Raw genomic sequence first — 15762 nt, 5'->3', positions numbered from 1 at the left:
TCTTACTAAACTTCTTGCGCTCATGGCGCTTAGAAGTTATGGACGGCGCGTCGGAGCCGGAGGTGGATGGTGATGAAGAATCGGTCTCATAGTAGACCACTTTCCTCATCTTCTTTTTCTTGTCGCCATTTCGATGCGACTTTTGTGAGGAGGATTCCTTATCCTTCCCCTTGTTGCGGGACTCTCCCGATGGAGCCTTCCCGTGGCTTGTAACGGGCTTGTCGCCGGTCACCATCTCCTTCTTGGCGTGATCTCCCGACATCACTTCGAGCGGTTAGGCTCTAATGAAGCACCGGGCTCTGATACCAATTGAAACTCGCCTAGAGGGGGGGGTGAATAGGGCGAATATGAAATTTACAAAGTTTAAGCACAACTACAAGTCGGGTTAGTGTTAGAAATATAAGCGATTCCGAGAGAGAGGGTGAAAAACAAATCGCAAGCAAATAAGGAGTGAGACACAAGGATTTGTTTTACCGAGGTTCGGTTCTTGCAAACCTACTCCCCGTTTGAGGTGGTCACAAAGACCGGGTCTCTTTCAACCCTTTCCCTCTCTCAAACGGTCACTTAGACCGAGTGAGCTTCTCTTCTCAATCACACGGGACACTAAGTCCCCGCAAGGACCACCACACAATTGGTGTCTCTTGCCTTGGTTACAATTGAGTTGATCACAAGAAGAATGAGAAAGAAAAGAAGCAATCCAAGCGCAAGAGCTCAAATGAACACGAGTCACTCTCTCACTAGTCACTATTGATTGGAATTGAACTAGAGACTTGGGAGAGGATTTGGTCTCTTTGGTGTGTCTTGTATTGAATGCTATAGCTCTTGTAATGTGTTGGAAGGTGGAAAACTTGGATTCAATTGAATGTGGGGTGGTTGGGGTATTTATAGCCCCAACCACCAAACTAGCCGTTTGGTGGAGGCTGCTGTCGAATGGCGCACCGGACAGTCCGGTGCGTCACCGGATACTGTCCGGTGCGCCAGCCACGTCACCCGGCCGTTAGGTTCGACCGTTGGAGCTCTGACAGGTGGGGTCTTCTGGTTGTCCGGTGGTGCACCGGACAAGTACTGTAGACTGTCCGGTGCGCCTTCTGACGCTGCTCTGACTCTGGCGCGCACTTTAGCGCATTGAATGCGGTTGCAGTCGATCGTTGGCGCTGAAGTAGCCGTTGCTCCGCTGGCACACCGGACAGTCCAGTGCGCCACCGGACACTGTCCGGTGCCTCACCGGACAGTCCGGTGAATTATAGCGGAGCGCCCTCTGATTTTTCCGAAGGTACGAGTTTGGAGCTGAGTTCCCTAGTACATCGGACATTGTCCGGTGGCACACCGGACAGTCCGGTGCGCCAGACCAGGGCACGCTTCGGTTGTCTTTTGCTCTCTTTGTTTGAACCCTTTCTTGGTCTTTTTATTGGTTTGTTGTGAACCTTTGGCACCTGTAAAACTTATAATCTAGAGCAAACTAGTTAGTCCAATTATTTGTGTTGGGCAATTCAACCACCAAAATCACCTAGAGGGGGGGTGAATAGGTGATCCTGTGAAACTTAAACTTATAGCCACAAAAACTTGTTAAGGGTTAGCACAATAATTGCCAAGTGGCTAGAGAGGAGTCTCAACAAAACACAATACCACAAGAGATCAAACACAGAGATGACACAGTGGTTATCCCGTGGTTCGGCCAAGACCAACGCTTGCCTACTCCACGTTGTGGCGTCCCAACGGACGAGGGCTGCAATCAACCCCTCTCAAGCGGTCCAAAGACCAACTTGAATACCACGGTGTTTTGCTTTGCCTTTCAATATCCCGTTTGCGAGGAATCTCCACAACTTGGAGTCTCTCGCCCTTACACTTGAGATTCACAAAGAAATACGGAGTAAGGGAGGGAAGCAACACACACAAATCCACAGAAAAATGCGCACACACACGACCAAGAATCGAGCTCAAAAGACTGTCTCACAGTTCTCACTAGAACAGAGCTCGAATCACTGAGAATGACAAACAAATGCGCAAAGACTGAGTGTGGATGATCAAGAATGCTCTAAGGTTGCTTGGTGTTCTCCTCCATGCGCCTAGGGGTCCCTTTTATAGCCCCAAGGCAGCTAGGAGCCGTTGAGAGCAAATCTGGAAGGCCAATCTTGCCTTCTGTCGTCGGGTGCACCGGACAGTCCGGTGCACACCGGACACTGTCCGGTGCCCGATTTCCTTCCTAAAATGGCGCGGCCGACCGTTGCAGATCTGGGAGCCGTTGGCGCACCGGACATGTCCGGTGCACACCGGACAGTCCGGTGCCCCCTTCCGACCGTTGGCTCGGCCACGTGTCCCGCGCAGATCGCGCGGTCGACCGTTGGCCCGGCCGACCGTTGGCTCACCGGACAGTCCGGTGCACACCGGACAGTCCGGTGAATTTTAGCCGTACGCCGTCGGCGAATTCCCGAGAGCGGCCACTTCGCCCGAGGCAACCTGGCGCACCGGACACTGTCCGATGCACCACCGGACACTGTCCGGTGCACCACCGGACAGTCCGGTGCCCCAGACCGAAACAGCCTCGTGGCTGTACACAGCCAACTCTTCTCTTTTCTTCTTCTTTCTGTTTCTGATACTTAGACAAGTATATTAGTACACAAAACCAATGTACTAAGACTTAGAAACATACCTTTGCTCTTGATTTGCACTTTGTTCATCCATGGGCATAGATTCACATTTAAGCACTTGTGTTGGCACTCAATCACCAAAATATTTAGAAATGGCCCAAGGGCACATTTCCCTTTCAATCTCCCCCTTTTTGGTGATTTATGCCAACACAACATAAAGCAACTAGAACAAGTGCAATATCACTTCAAATAAAACTCAAATTTATTTTGATTCAATTTTGGCATATATGGATCATCCTTTGCCACCACTTGGTTTGTTTTTGCAAATCAAACTCAAATCTCTATCTCTAAGTCAAACACACATGTTGAAGCATAAATAGAGTCATTCCAAAGAAAATTAATTCAAGATTCCAAAAATTCCCCCTTTTTTCATAATCAACACTTCTCCCTACAAGATGCCAACGTTTGACAAAAGAGACAATGCATGAGTTTTGACAAAACAAAAAGGCTCTATTCTACTATTTTCAAAATCTCTAAGGCTCTATTCTACTATTTTCAAAATCTAAGTGGTAGCTGATCCATTTATTGCTTTGGCCTTTATTTTCTCCCCCTTTGGCATCAAGCACCAAAACGGGATCAATCTTGGCCCTATAACCCCATTGCCTCACCAAAAACTTCAATTAAGAGCAAATGGCAATAAGAGTTCATGAGATGAACTTGGAATAAGTTACCCTCTCATCGGAGTGCAGTGGAAGTCTTTCATGGTCCAAGTCCACCTTTTCCCTTTCAATCCTCCTTCGAGACTAAACACATGGTAAGTCTCAAAGGGTCAAGTTGTAACACATCTCCCCCTAAACATGTGCATCACTTTGCAACGGACTTGTGAGGTCCAGGGAGTGTTTGTACAACTTGAGCACCACAATAAACAACAAAATGCAAAAAGGAACATGATCAAAAGCATAAACACACGTATGCTACAATTCAATCCAAGTTCCGCGAATCTAAGACATTTAGCTCACTACGCAGCCTGCAAAAGGTCTTCTCATCTAGAGGCTTGGTAAAGATATCGGCTAGCTGGTTCTCGGTGCTAACATGAAACACTTCGATATCCCCCTTTTGCTGGTGGTCTCTCAAAAAGTGATGCCGGATGTCTATGTGCTTTGTGCGGCTGTGTTCAACAGGATTTTCCGCCATGCGGATAGCACTCTCATTGTCACATAGGAGTGGGACTTTGCTCAGATTGTAGCCAAAGTCCCTGAGGGTTTGCCTCATCCAAAGTAGTTGCGCGCAACACTGTCCTGCGGCAACGTACTCGGCCTCAGCGGTGGATAGGGCAACGGAGGTTTGTTTCTTAGAGTTCCACGACACCAGGGACCTTCCTAAGAATTGGCACGTCCCTGATGTACTCTTCCTATCGACCTTACATCCAGCATAGTCGGAATCTGAGTATCCAACCAAGTCAAAGGTAGACCCCTTTGGATACCAGAGCCCGAAGCAGGGCGTAGCAACCAAATATCTAAGAATTCGCTTCACCGCCACTAAGTGACACTCCTTAGGATCGGATTGAAACCTAGCACACATGCATACGCTAAGCATAATATCCGGTCTACTAGCACATAAATAAAGTAAAGACCCTATCATTGACCGGTATGCTTTTTGATCAACGGACTTACCTCCTTTGTTGAGGTTGGTGTGTCCGTCGGTTCCCATCGGTGTCTTTGCGGGCTTGGCGTCCTTCATCTCAAACCGTTTTAGCAGATCTTGCGTGTACTTCGTTTGGGAGATGAAAGTGCCGTCCTTGAGTTGCTTCACTTGGAACCCAAGGAAGTAGGTCAATTCGCCCATCATCGACATCTCGAATTTCTGCGTCATCACCCTGCTAAACTCTTCACAAGACTTTTGGTTAGTAGAGCCAAATATTATGTCATCGACATAAATTTGGCACACAAAAAGATCACCGTCACAAGTCTTAGTGAAAAGAGTTGGATCGGCTTTCCCAACCTTGAAAGCATTAGCAATTAAAAAGTCTCTAAGGCATTCATACCATGCTCTTGGGGCTTGCTTAAGTCCATAGAGCGCCTTAGAGAGCTTACACACGTGGTCGGGGTACCGTTCATCCTCGAAGCCAGGGGGTTGCTCCACGTACACCTCCTCCTTAATTGGCCCATTGAGGAAAGCGCTCTTCACATCCATTTGGAACAACCTGAAAGAATGGTGAGCGGCATATGCTAGCAAGATACGAATTGATTCTAGCCTAGCCACAGGAGCAAACGTCTCCTCAAAGTCCAAACCTGCGACTTGGGCATAACCTTTTGCCACAAGTCGAGTCTTGTTCCTCGTCACTACCCCGTGCTCGTCCTGTTTGTTGTGGAACACCCACTTGGTTCCCACAACATTTTGCTTGGGACGAGGCACCAGTGTCCAGACTTCATTGCGCTTGAAGTTGTTGAGTTCCTCCTGCATGGCCAACACCCAGTCCGGATCTAGCAAGGCCTCTTCTACCCTGAAAGGCTCAATAGAAGAGACAAAGGAGTAATGCTCACAAAAATTAACTAATCGAGATCGAGTAGTTACTCCCTTGCTAATGTCACCCAGAATTTGGTCGACGGGATGATCCCTTTGAATCATTGCTCGAACTTGGGTTGGGGGTGCCGGTTGCGCTTCTTCCTCCATCACGTGATCATCTTGTGCTCCCCCTTGATCACACGCCTCCTTTTGATGAACCTGTTCATCGTCTTGAGTTGGGGGATGCACCGTTGTTGAGGAAGAAGGTTGATCTTGTTCATCTTGTTCCTGTGGCCGCACTTCTCCAATCGCCATGGTTCGTATAGCGGCTGTCGGAACATCTTCTTCATCTACATCATCACAATCAACAACTTGCTCTCTTGGAGAGCCATTAGTCTCATCAAATACAACGTCGCTAGAGACTTCAACCAAACCCGATGATTTGTTGAAGACTCTATACGCCTTTGTATTTGAGTCATATCCTAACAAAAAACCTTCTACAGCTTTGGGAGCAAATTTAGAATTTCTACCCTTCTTCACTAGAATGTAGCACCTGCTCCCAAATACACGAAAGTAAGATACATTGGGTTTGTTACCGGTTAGCAGCTCATATGACGTCTTCTTGAGGAGGCGATGAAGGTGGCAAGCCGTGTTCACGGCTTCCGACCAGAAACACTCGGGGGTCTTGAATTCTCCAAGCATCGTCCTCGCCATATCGATTAGCGTCCTGTTCTTCCTCTCTACCACACCATTTTGCTGTGGTGTGTAGGGAGCGGAGAACTCGTGCTTGATCCCTTCCTCCTCAAGGAACTCTTCCACTTGAAGGTTCTTGAACTCGGACCCGTTGTCGCTCCTTATCTTCTTCACCTTGAGCTCAAACTCATTTTGAGCTCTCCTGAGGAAGCGCTTGAGGGTTCCTTGGGTTTCAGACTTATCCTGCAAAAAGAACACCCAAGTGAAGCGGGAAAAATCATCAACAATAACTAGACCATACTTACTTCCTCCTATGCTCAGATAGGCGACGGGTCCGAAGAGGTCCATATGTAGCAACTCCAGGGGTCTTGATGTTGTCATCACATTTTTGGTGTGATGAGAGCCTCCCACCTGTTTCCCTGCTTGACAAGATGCACAAGGTCTATCTTTTTCGAAATGAACATTGGTTAGACCTATCACGTGTTCTCCCTTTAGAAGCTTGTGGAGGTTCTTCATCCCCACATGTGCTAAGCGGCGATGCCACAGCCAGCCCATGCAAGTCTTAGCCATTAAGCATGCATCTAGACCGGCCTCTTCTTTTGCAAAATCAACTAAGTAAAGCTTGCCGTCTAGTACACCCTTAAAAGCTAGTGAACCATCACATCTTCTAAAGACAGACACATCTACATTTGTAAATAAGCAGTTATATCCCATATTGCATAATTGACTAATAGATAGTAAATTATATCCAAGACTCTCTACCAGAAACACATTAGAGATAGAATGCTCATTGGAAATTGCAATTTTACCTAGCCCTTTTACCTTGCCTTGATTCCCATCACCGAATATTATTGAGTCTTGGGAATCTTTGTTTTTGAAGTAGGAGGTGAACATCTTCTTCTCCCCCGTCATATGGTTTGTGCATCCGCTGTCAATGATCCAGCTTGAACCCCCGGATGCATAAACCTGCAAGGCAAATTTAGGCTTAGGTCTTAGGTACCCAACTCATGTTGGGTCCTGCAAGGTTAGCACAAATATCCTTAGGGACCCAAATGCAAGTTTTGTCTCCCTTGCATCTTGCCCCTAATTTTCTAGCAACTATCTTCTTATTCTTTCTACAAATAGCAAAAGAAGCATTTAAAGCATGATATATTGTAGAAGGTTCATTAACTTTCCTAGGAGCATTAGCAACATTTTTCCTAGGCATATTATGAATAACATTTCTCCTACCAACATTTATATCATGCACATAAGAAGAACTAGAAGCAAACATTGCATGAGAATCAAAGGCATTATAACTCCTATAATCATTTCTAGGTTGTCTTCTATCATAGTACATAAAGGCATGGTTCTTTTGCACATTACTAGCCATAGGGGCCTTCCCTTTCTCCTTGGCGGAGATGGGAGCCTTATGGCTTGTCAAGTTCTTGGCTTCCCTCTTGTAGCCAAGTCCATCCTTAATTGAGGGGTGTCTACCAATCGTGTAGGCATCCCTTGCAAATTTTAGCTTGTCAAATTCATTCTTGCTAGTCTTAAGTTGGGCATTAAGACTAGCTAATTCATCATTTAATTTGGAAATTGAAGCTAAATGATCACTACAAGCATCAATGTCAAAGTCTTTACACCTATTACAAGTTTCAACAATTTCTACACAAGAATTAGATTTACTAGCTACTTCTAGTTTAGCATTTAAATCATCATTACAACTTTTTAACTTAGCAATAGTTTCATGACAAGAAGATAATTCACTAGAGAGCATTTCATTTCTCTTAATTTCTAGAGCAAGAGATTTCTTAGCTTCTACAAATTTATCATGTTCTTCATACAACAAATCCTCTTGCTTTTCTAAAAGTATATTCCTATCATTCAAGGCATCAATCAATTCATTAATTTTGTCTACCTTAGTTCTATCTAATCCCTTGAATAATCATGAGTAATCTATATCATCATCATCACTAGACTCATCCTCACTTGAAGAAGCATAAGTACTAGTATTAGGAGTGCTTACTTTCTTTTCCCTTGCCATGAGGCAAGTGTGACGCTCGTTGGGGAAGAGGGATGACTTGTTGAAGGCAGTGGCGGCGAGTCCCTCATTGTCGGAGTCGGACGAGGAGCAGTCCGAATCCCACTCCTTGCCAAGATGAGCCTCGCCCTTTGCCTTCTTATAGTTCTTCTTTTTCTCCCCCTTGTTCCCTTGATCCTGATCACTATCATTGTCGGGACAGTTAGCAATAAAATGACCAAGCTTACCGCATTTGAAGCATGAGCGCTTCCCCTTGGCTTTGGTCTTGCTTGGCTGTCCCTTGCGACCTTTAAGCACTGTCTTGAATCTTTTGATGATGAGAGCCATCTCTTCATCATTAAGTCCGGCCGCCTCAATCTGTGCCACCTTGCTAGGTAGCGCCTCCTTGCTTCGTGTTGCCTTGAGAGCAAGGGGTTGCGGTTCGTTGATCGGACCATTCAAGGCGTCGTCCACGTACCTCGCCTCCTTGATCATCATTCGCCCGCTAACGAATTTCCCAAGAACTTCTTCGGGCGACATCTTGGTGTACCTGGGATTTTCACGTATATTGTTCACCAAATGAGGATCAAGAACGGTAAATGACCTTAGCATTAGACGGACGACGTCGTGGTCCGTCCATCGCGTGCTCCCGTAGCTCCTTATTTTGTTGATAAGGGTCTTGAGCCGGTTGTATGTTTGTGTTGGCTCCTCGCCCCTTATCATCGCGAACCGTCCAAGCTCGCCCTCCACCAACTCCATTTTGGTGAGCAAGGTGACGTCGTTTCCCTCATGAGAGATCTTGAGGGTGTCCCAGATCTGCTTGGCATTGTCCAAGCCGCTCACCTTGTGATACTCGTCCCTGCACAAAGAGGCTAGCAACACAGTAGTAGCTTGTGCATTTTTATGAATCTGTTCATTAATAAACACAGGGCTATCCGAGCTATCAAATTTCATTCCACTTTCCACAATCTCCCAAATGCTTGGATGGAGAGAAAACAGGTGAGTACGCATTTTGTGACTCCAAAATCCGTAATCCTCTCCATCAAAGTGAGGGGGCTTGCCAAGTGGAATGGGGAGCAATTGAGCATTTGAACTATGCGGGATGCGCGAATAATCGAAAGAAAAGTTTGAGTTAACCGTCTTTCGTCTATCGTAGTCGTCGTCGTATTTTTGGGAGGAGGAAGATTCGTCGCTGTCGTAGTAGACAATTTCCTTGATGTGCCTTGTCTTCTTCTTCCTCCCATCTTTTCTTTTGTGGCCCGAGCCTGAGTCGGTGGGCCTGTCATCATTGGGCTCGTTGACGAAGGTCTCCTCCTTGTCGTTGATCACCATCCCCTTGCCCTTAGGATCCATCTCTCCGGGTGGTTAGTCCCTTTGTGAAGAGAACGGCTCTGATACCAATTGAGAGCACCTAGAGGGGGGGTGAATAGGTGATCCTGTGAAACTTAAACTTATAGCCACAAAAACTTGTTAAGGGTTAGCACAATAATTGCCAAGTGGCTAGAGAGGAGTCTCAACAAAACACAATACCACAAGAGATCAAACACAGAGATGACACAGTGGTTATCCCGTGGTTCGGCCAAGACCAACGCTTGCCTACTCCACGTTGTGGCGTCCAAACGGACGAGGGCTGCAATCAACCCCTCTCAAGCGGTCCAAAGACCAACTTGAATACCACGGTGTTTTGCTTTGCCTTTCAATATCCCGTTTGCGAGGAATCTCCACAACTTGGAGTCTCTCGCCCTTACACTTGAGATTCACAAAGAAATACGGAGTAAGGGAGGGAAGCAACACACACAAATCCACAGAAAAATGCGCACACACACGACCAAGAATCGAGCTCAAAAGACTGTCTCACAGTTCTCACTAGAACAGAGCTCGAATCACTGAGAATGACAAACAAATGCGCAAAGACTGAGTGTGGATGATCAAGAATGCTCTAAGGTTGCTTGGTGTTCTCCTCCATGCGCCTAGGGGTCCCTTTTATAGCCCCAAGGCAGCTAGGAGCCGTTGAGAGCAAATCTGGAAGGCCAATCTTGCCTTCTGTCGTCGGGTGCACCGGACAGTCCGGTGCACACCGGACACTGTCCGGTGCCCGATTTCCTTCCTAAAATGGTGCGGCCGACCGTTGCAGATCTGGGAGCCGTTGGCGCACCGGACATGTCCGGTGCACACCAGACAGTCCGGTGCCCCCTTCCGACCGTTGGCTCGGCCACGTGTCCCGTGCAGATCGCGCGGTCGACCGTTGGCCCGGCCGACCGTTGGCTCACCGGACAGTCCGGTGCACACCGGACAGTCCGGTAAATTTTAGCCGTACGCCGTCGGCGAATTCCCGAGAGCGGCCACTTCGCCCGAGGCAACCTGGCGCACCGGACACTGTCCGATGCACCACCGGACACTGTCCGGTGCACCACCGGACAGTCCGGTGCCCCAGACCGAAACAACCTCTTGGCTGTACACAGCCAACTCTTCTCTTTTCTTCTTCTTTCTGTTTCTGATACTTAGACAAGTATATTAGTACACAAAACCAATGTACTAAGACTTAGAAACATACCTTTGCTCTTGATTTGCACTTTGTTCATCCATGGGCATAGATTCACATTTAAGCACTTGTGTTGGCACTCAATCACCAAAATATTTAGAAATGGCCCAAGGGCACATTTCCCTTTCAGTCTTTTGCTCTCTTTGTTTGAACCCTTTCTTGGTCTTTTTATTGGTTTGTTGTGAACCTTTGGCACCTGTAAAACTTATAATCTAGAGCAAACTAGTTAGTCCAATTATTTGTGTTGGGCAATTCAACCACCAAAATCAATTAGGAAAAGGTGTAAGCCTATTTCCCTTTAAATGTTGTTGAATTGAGGCATCAGTTGCAAGCTGATTCTTTGTGATGAACTAATCCCTGGTAGATTCGGGGTACCTCAACACTAAGATTGGATCAGTTATGAATTCATATCCTTGCTCAGTAATGTTTGTGTGGTGGAATCAGAGAATCGAAATAGCATTTTTGGACATCATCTGTTGTGTTGTTGAAATGAGGCGTCAACCGTGAGCTGCCTCTTCGTGATGAACTTACACATGGTGGATTTTGGGTACCTCAACACTTATATAGATTGAATAGGTTATGAATTCATATCTTAGTTTTCTAAATGACCATCAGTCGTTTGTCCTCCTCCACATGAACTCTCATGTCCATAGCAACTCCATATGGGGCCGACACAAACTAAAATCTTTCCCACACTTGAGCAGCTTGGAAAAGATAAAAATGAGTAAGTCAATAAACAAGAAATATATTGTGGGACGTTGAATGTTTGACTACAAATGTTTAACAATAATTTATATCAGCAAAAAAGCAGTTCACACCATATGCACTGACCACCGTAATTAGTATGCAATTTAAGAGCAACGCAATAACAAATATACATAGATTGTAAATAATGAAGCATTGCAAGAACTGAACACAGGAAACATTCAACAAGATAGAACATAATCTATTAGTTAGTAGCCAAATACTTTACTGCACAAACTTTTGCCACATGTGTCTAACCAAATCGAATTGTAGTACCTCCTTCACTGTTTCATGGCCATTAGTAGATGGCTGGACAACAAAAAGGGCAGCAGTAGCATGCCGAGAAGAAATAATAGCACTTCACAAAAATAGTGGAGAAAGTTCATACTTGCATGCAAAAAAATTCAGTTTCACAAAAATGGTGGAAATAGCAATGAACAAAGGAATTAAATAATTCAACTTACTGAAGACTAAAAATAGCACTGATCACAGCTAAATAGATTCAGTTTCACAAAAAATGGAGGAGATAGCACTGATCCACGAATTAAATAGTTTTAGTTTGAAAAATGAAAATATTTCTTTAGACCTTCTTTCTTATTCTTAATATATTAATACGCAGCTCTCCTGCGTAATCAGGAAAAAATAGCACTGTAGACAAGAATTAAAAGGGTTTCAGTTACCTTACAGAAATTACTTGCATGGTCACATTTGTATGCACACACTTGCTACTGCAGATTCAAATCCAAGAAAATCACATATTCATCGGTTGACAGTTCCCTATAATTTAATAAGCAATTGAAGAATAATTAACAATGTCATACCTTACAAAACAAAGCAATTATCAGGCTACCTGGTGCTTTGTTTCTCCCAGCCAATGCATCTGCAGTAATATAGCGTTTTGCACTTAGTCCATCCATGACGTACCTCAATCTTCTTATGAGCTGAGCTTTGCTGAATTTCAGTCATATTCTCTTGCTTTCCCATTCTTAGTGCTAGCTTACTTCAATGAACTTTTCAAGTTTTGCACTAAAACTAGAGGAGATACCTTCCTTTTGCCATTTTGCTCATTTTTACTCTCTTATGTCCTATAGATCGCTTTTCTCCATCTATTTCCCGCCTTTGCAATATTTTCCGTTTTCTTTCACTTGGTATAAATTGCTTGCTTAGAAAGATGTTTTCTAAGCGCAGAGCGCGCGCACAAGTTACTAGTAGAACAGGGTCGCGACGAGGAAATCTCGATGACAGAGCGTACATGTCACCGTAAATCCCCTCAACCGTTAGATTTCACCTACACGGACAGATGAATGTATCGTACGCACACGCATAATGGATTCCGCCTCAGCTCGACGCACGGGAGTCTTCCAGAAAGGGCTCCAAGCCTCCAAGGGTCGCGTGGCTAAAGAAGTAGAGAGTGAATAAGAACATCGTGCCGCTTACCCGCCGCCGTCTTCGCCATCGCGACAACGTGCTTGCTTGCTCCTTGTCCCTCGGCTCCCGACTCCTCACACCACGGATGTCTTCCAGGAAGAGAGATTCTTGGGATTATAGAACATGACATCAAGAGAACGAAGCAGACGTCGACACCTTTCCCGTGAAGAGAGATTAAGCCACCGGAGTAGACGTCGTCACCTTTCTCGTGAACTCTCCTTCATCCAGAGACCGCCATTCTCCCTCTCTCTCTTCTTCCCGACCTAGATCTCGTTCGTCCCTCTGTTTCTACCTTACATCCCGCCGCTGTAAGAAAAATAGACCTTAGACGAAGTGATTGTAGTGTTTGATAACATAACCAATAAACTAATATTTTTCAAGTTTCTGTGTTTTGTAGTTTACAGGATACAAAATGGATTAGACTTAAGGTGTGTTTGGCCTAGCTTTTAACTTTGACTTTTGCCTTCTAAAAATCAAAAACAAAACCAAATAGCTGGATCTAGAAAGAAGTTTTTTTTCTAAAAGCTGACTTTTTTTTCTAAACATGGTAGTTCCAAGCTATGAGGAAGAACCATTGCCAAATTATTATTTTTCTAAACACTAGTAGCTAAACTTTACTTGAAGATCCAAACATGAGTGCTAAAAGTAAAATGCTAAACTTTAGCACCTAATAGCAGTTTAGCTTCTTTAAGACGTGCTAAAAAGTTTAGCATATAGAATCCAAACAGACTCTAAAAAAAAACTTTTTCCATGGATGTGGAGCTGTTGTACCTAAACAGTTTATCGGTGATCCTAGATTCACTAGTAGAACAATGGAGTTGCTCAATAGTAAATTTCTGTTTAGATTTACTTATCAAAGATGGAGCTGTCCTAAACAAGCCATATCTCGAACGATTTTATGGTAGATCTAAGATTTATTGGAGCTGATTTATGAATTCTAAACCTAAATTTTCCCTTTAGCAGTAAAGGTGTCAAATAGACTCAAGAGGACGAAGTACACGAATATATCTAGGGTATTTAATTTTATGAGATTGAATTATTTTTGTTGGTGTTTTGACCCAAAGATCCTACCGACTAGTGAATTAATGTTGTGTGCTCTAACCTAGATATGTGATACAAGTAGATATAAGTCTTTATCCTAGTTCCGATAAAAAAGATCCTACTTCCAGCAGAGGAGAATGTGATTTATATTACTTTCACCTAAGTGCTTGTAGTAGGGAATATAAGCTGATCGAAAAAGGGAAAGGACCCTAAGTCCATATTGATTGGGACAAGAGCCAATATCTATATAGAGATAAAAACCATAAAGTATTCGTCCCTCCTTCTAAAGCACTGTACTTCTCTATTTATACCTTCTTGACCTCAAAGAATGTGTCTCACAGTGGCTTGAGAGGGTGTTTGGTTAGAGGGACTAAAGATTAGTCTCTAGTTTTTAGTCCCATTTAGTCCCTTTTTTGTCAAACACTCGAACTAAAATATGGACTAAAATGGTTTAGTCTTTAGTCCTTCACATATGTGCTAAAAGGGACTAAACCATATTAATTCCATATTTACCCCTCATTTAGTTCAATTATACTAATAGCAGGAGAATGTTAAAGGCCATTTTAGTCTTCTTATGAGTCATTTAGTATATTCTTACTATTTTTAGCCCGTAGAACCAAACATGTTAGGGACTAAACTTTAGTCCCCTAACTAAACTTTAGTCCCTAGACTAAAGAAACCAAACATGACCTAAGATTTAAGCGTATTTAGACTAGCTTCAACAAAGACCCATAAAACATCAGATAAATATAGCGCTCCATCATCTCCTTTATCCGTCGAACAACAAACGCTATCGAGACCGCTAAACTATAGCGTACGTCGTCCGTCCGCTACATCTACAGATTTCCTGTAGATCCTCTATCTGATGACGAGCGTCCGTAGCCGTCGGGGAGGAGCACAAGAGCGCGGGCGCCGGCGAGCAGCACAAGCACGTGCAAGGAGCAAAGGCTCTCGGCTGCCACTGTGGCGTGAGCCCGATCCCCGTCGGTGCGTCGTGGACAGTACCCGGCTACTCGTCCCCACCGGCGAGCCCGGTCCCCGTTGGCCGTGAAGTTGGCCGCACCCATAGACACGAATGGGAGGCTATCGCCGGGGTCGGGAGCACGGGAGGCGGCAACGGGAACATGGCGGCAAGACTGGAGAGCTGATGGTTCTTGCTGTAGCCTGCGACAAAGGAGCACCGACGGCTGCAGCAAGCGCCGGCAATAAAGACGCGCGCAAGGTGCTCGATGTAATGCCTGTGTACAACAAACGTGAAGGAAATACACGACTGCTAATCAGTTTGGTATTTTCTATCGATGCAAAACTATTAGTTAATTCATGATGCTAATAGTATTTCTCGGAGCCGGTTCCTCTGACGTAGTGCAGGGGGCAGCAGGGTCACTGCGCGCGGGCCCTGTCGCACACGGGGGCCACGCGGCAGTGCCCTCTTCCCACGTCAGAGGATCTCGTTCCGTATTTCTCGTGGGTAACCAAGGATGATGTTGTAGTATTTTTCCTAATGTGTATACGTTATTTTTTTCATGATATTTGTACGCTCACAAATGTGTATTATTGAAAAATTATTAATTTCATCATTTTGTAATGTCGTACCTTTAATCCAATTGAAATATAAGAAAAACTATTAGTTTATGTATTCTGTTAACACAGTAGATATAGAGGATCGAATTTAGAGAACGTTGTTGGAGATAAAGAAGATATAGATGACGTAATCTTTTAGAAAATGTTGTAAAGAACACCAAATATTTCTTTAAATGATGAAATTTAGACATCGTTGCTAGATAGCGGTGTAATCTAGATAACTTTAATTACGATACCCGACAACTATATTGAATATTTCTAAATAGTAGCTAAACGTATAATTTTAAATGATGAAATTGGATGTTTAGATAATATTTAGAAATATTAAATATAGTTTGATTATAAAACTAACTACATCGATAAAATTAACTACAAATACAAAACTATAAGACGAGTTTATTAATTCTAATTAGTCCATGATCCAGCCATATGATGCTACAATGAGTATTTTGCTAATTATAGATTAATTAGGCTTATTTTTTTTGTCATTTAATCTTCGTTTATAACTTAGTTATATAATTAGATTATATTTAATATTTGTATTTGACAATCAAATATTCATTTAATTTTCGTCTATAAATTAGACTCTTTGACACTCAAATATTCGATCACGGATTAAACTTCACTCTGCGAAACCA

The sequence above is a fragment of the Zea mays genome, chromosome 8, assembly GCF_902167145.1.
Source record: "Zea mays cultivar B73 chromosome 8, Zm-B73-REFERENCE-NAM-5.0, whole genome shotgun sequence".
Lineage (NCBI taxonomy): Eukaryota > Viridiplantae > Streptophyta > Magnoliopsida > Poales > Poaceae > Zea > Zea mays.
Note: the sequence above shows the minus strand (reverse complement) of the source record.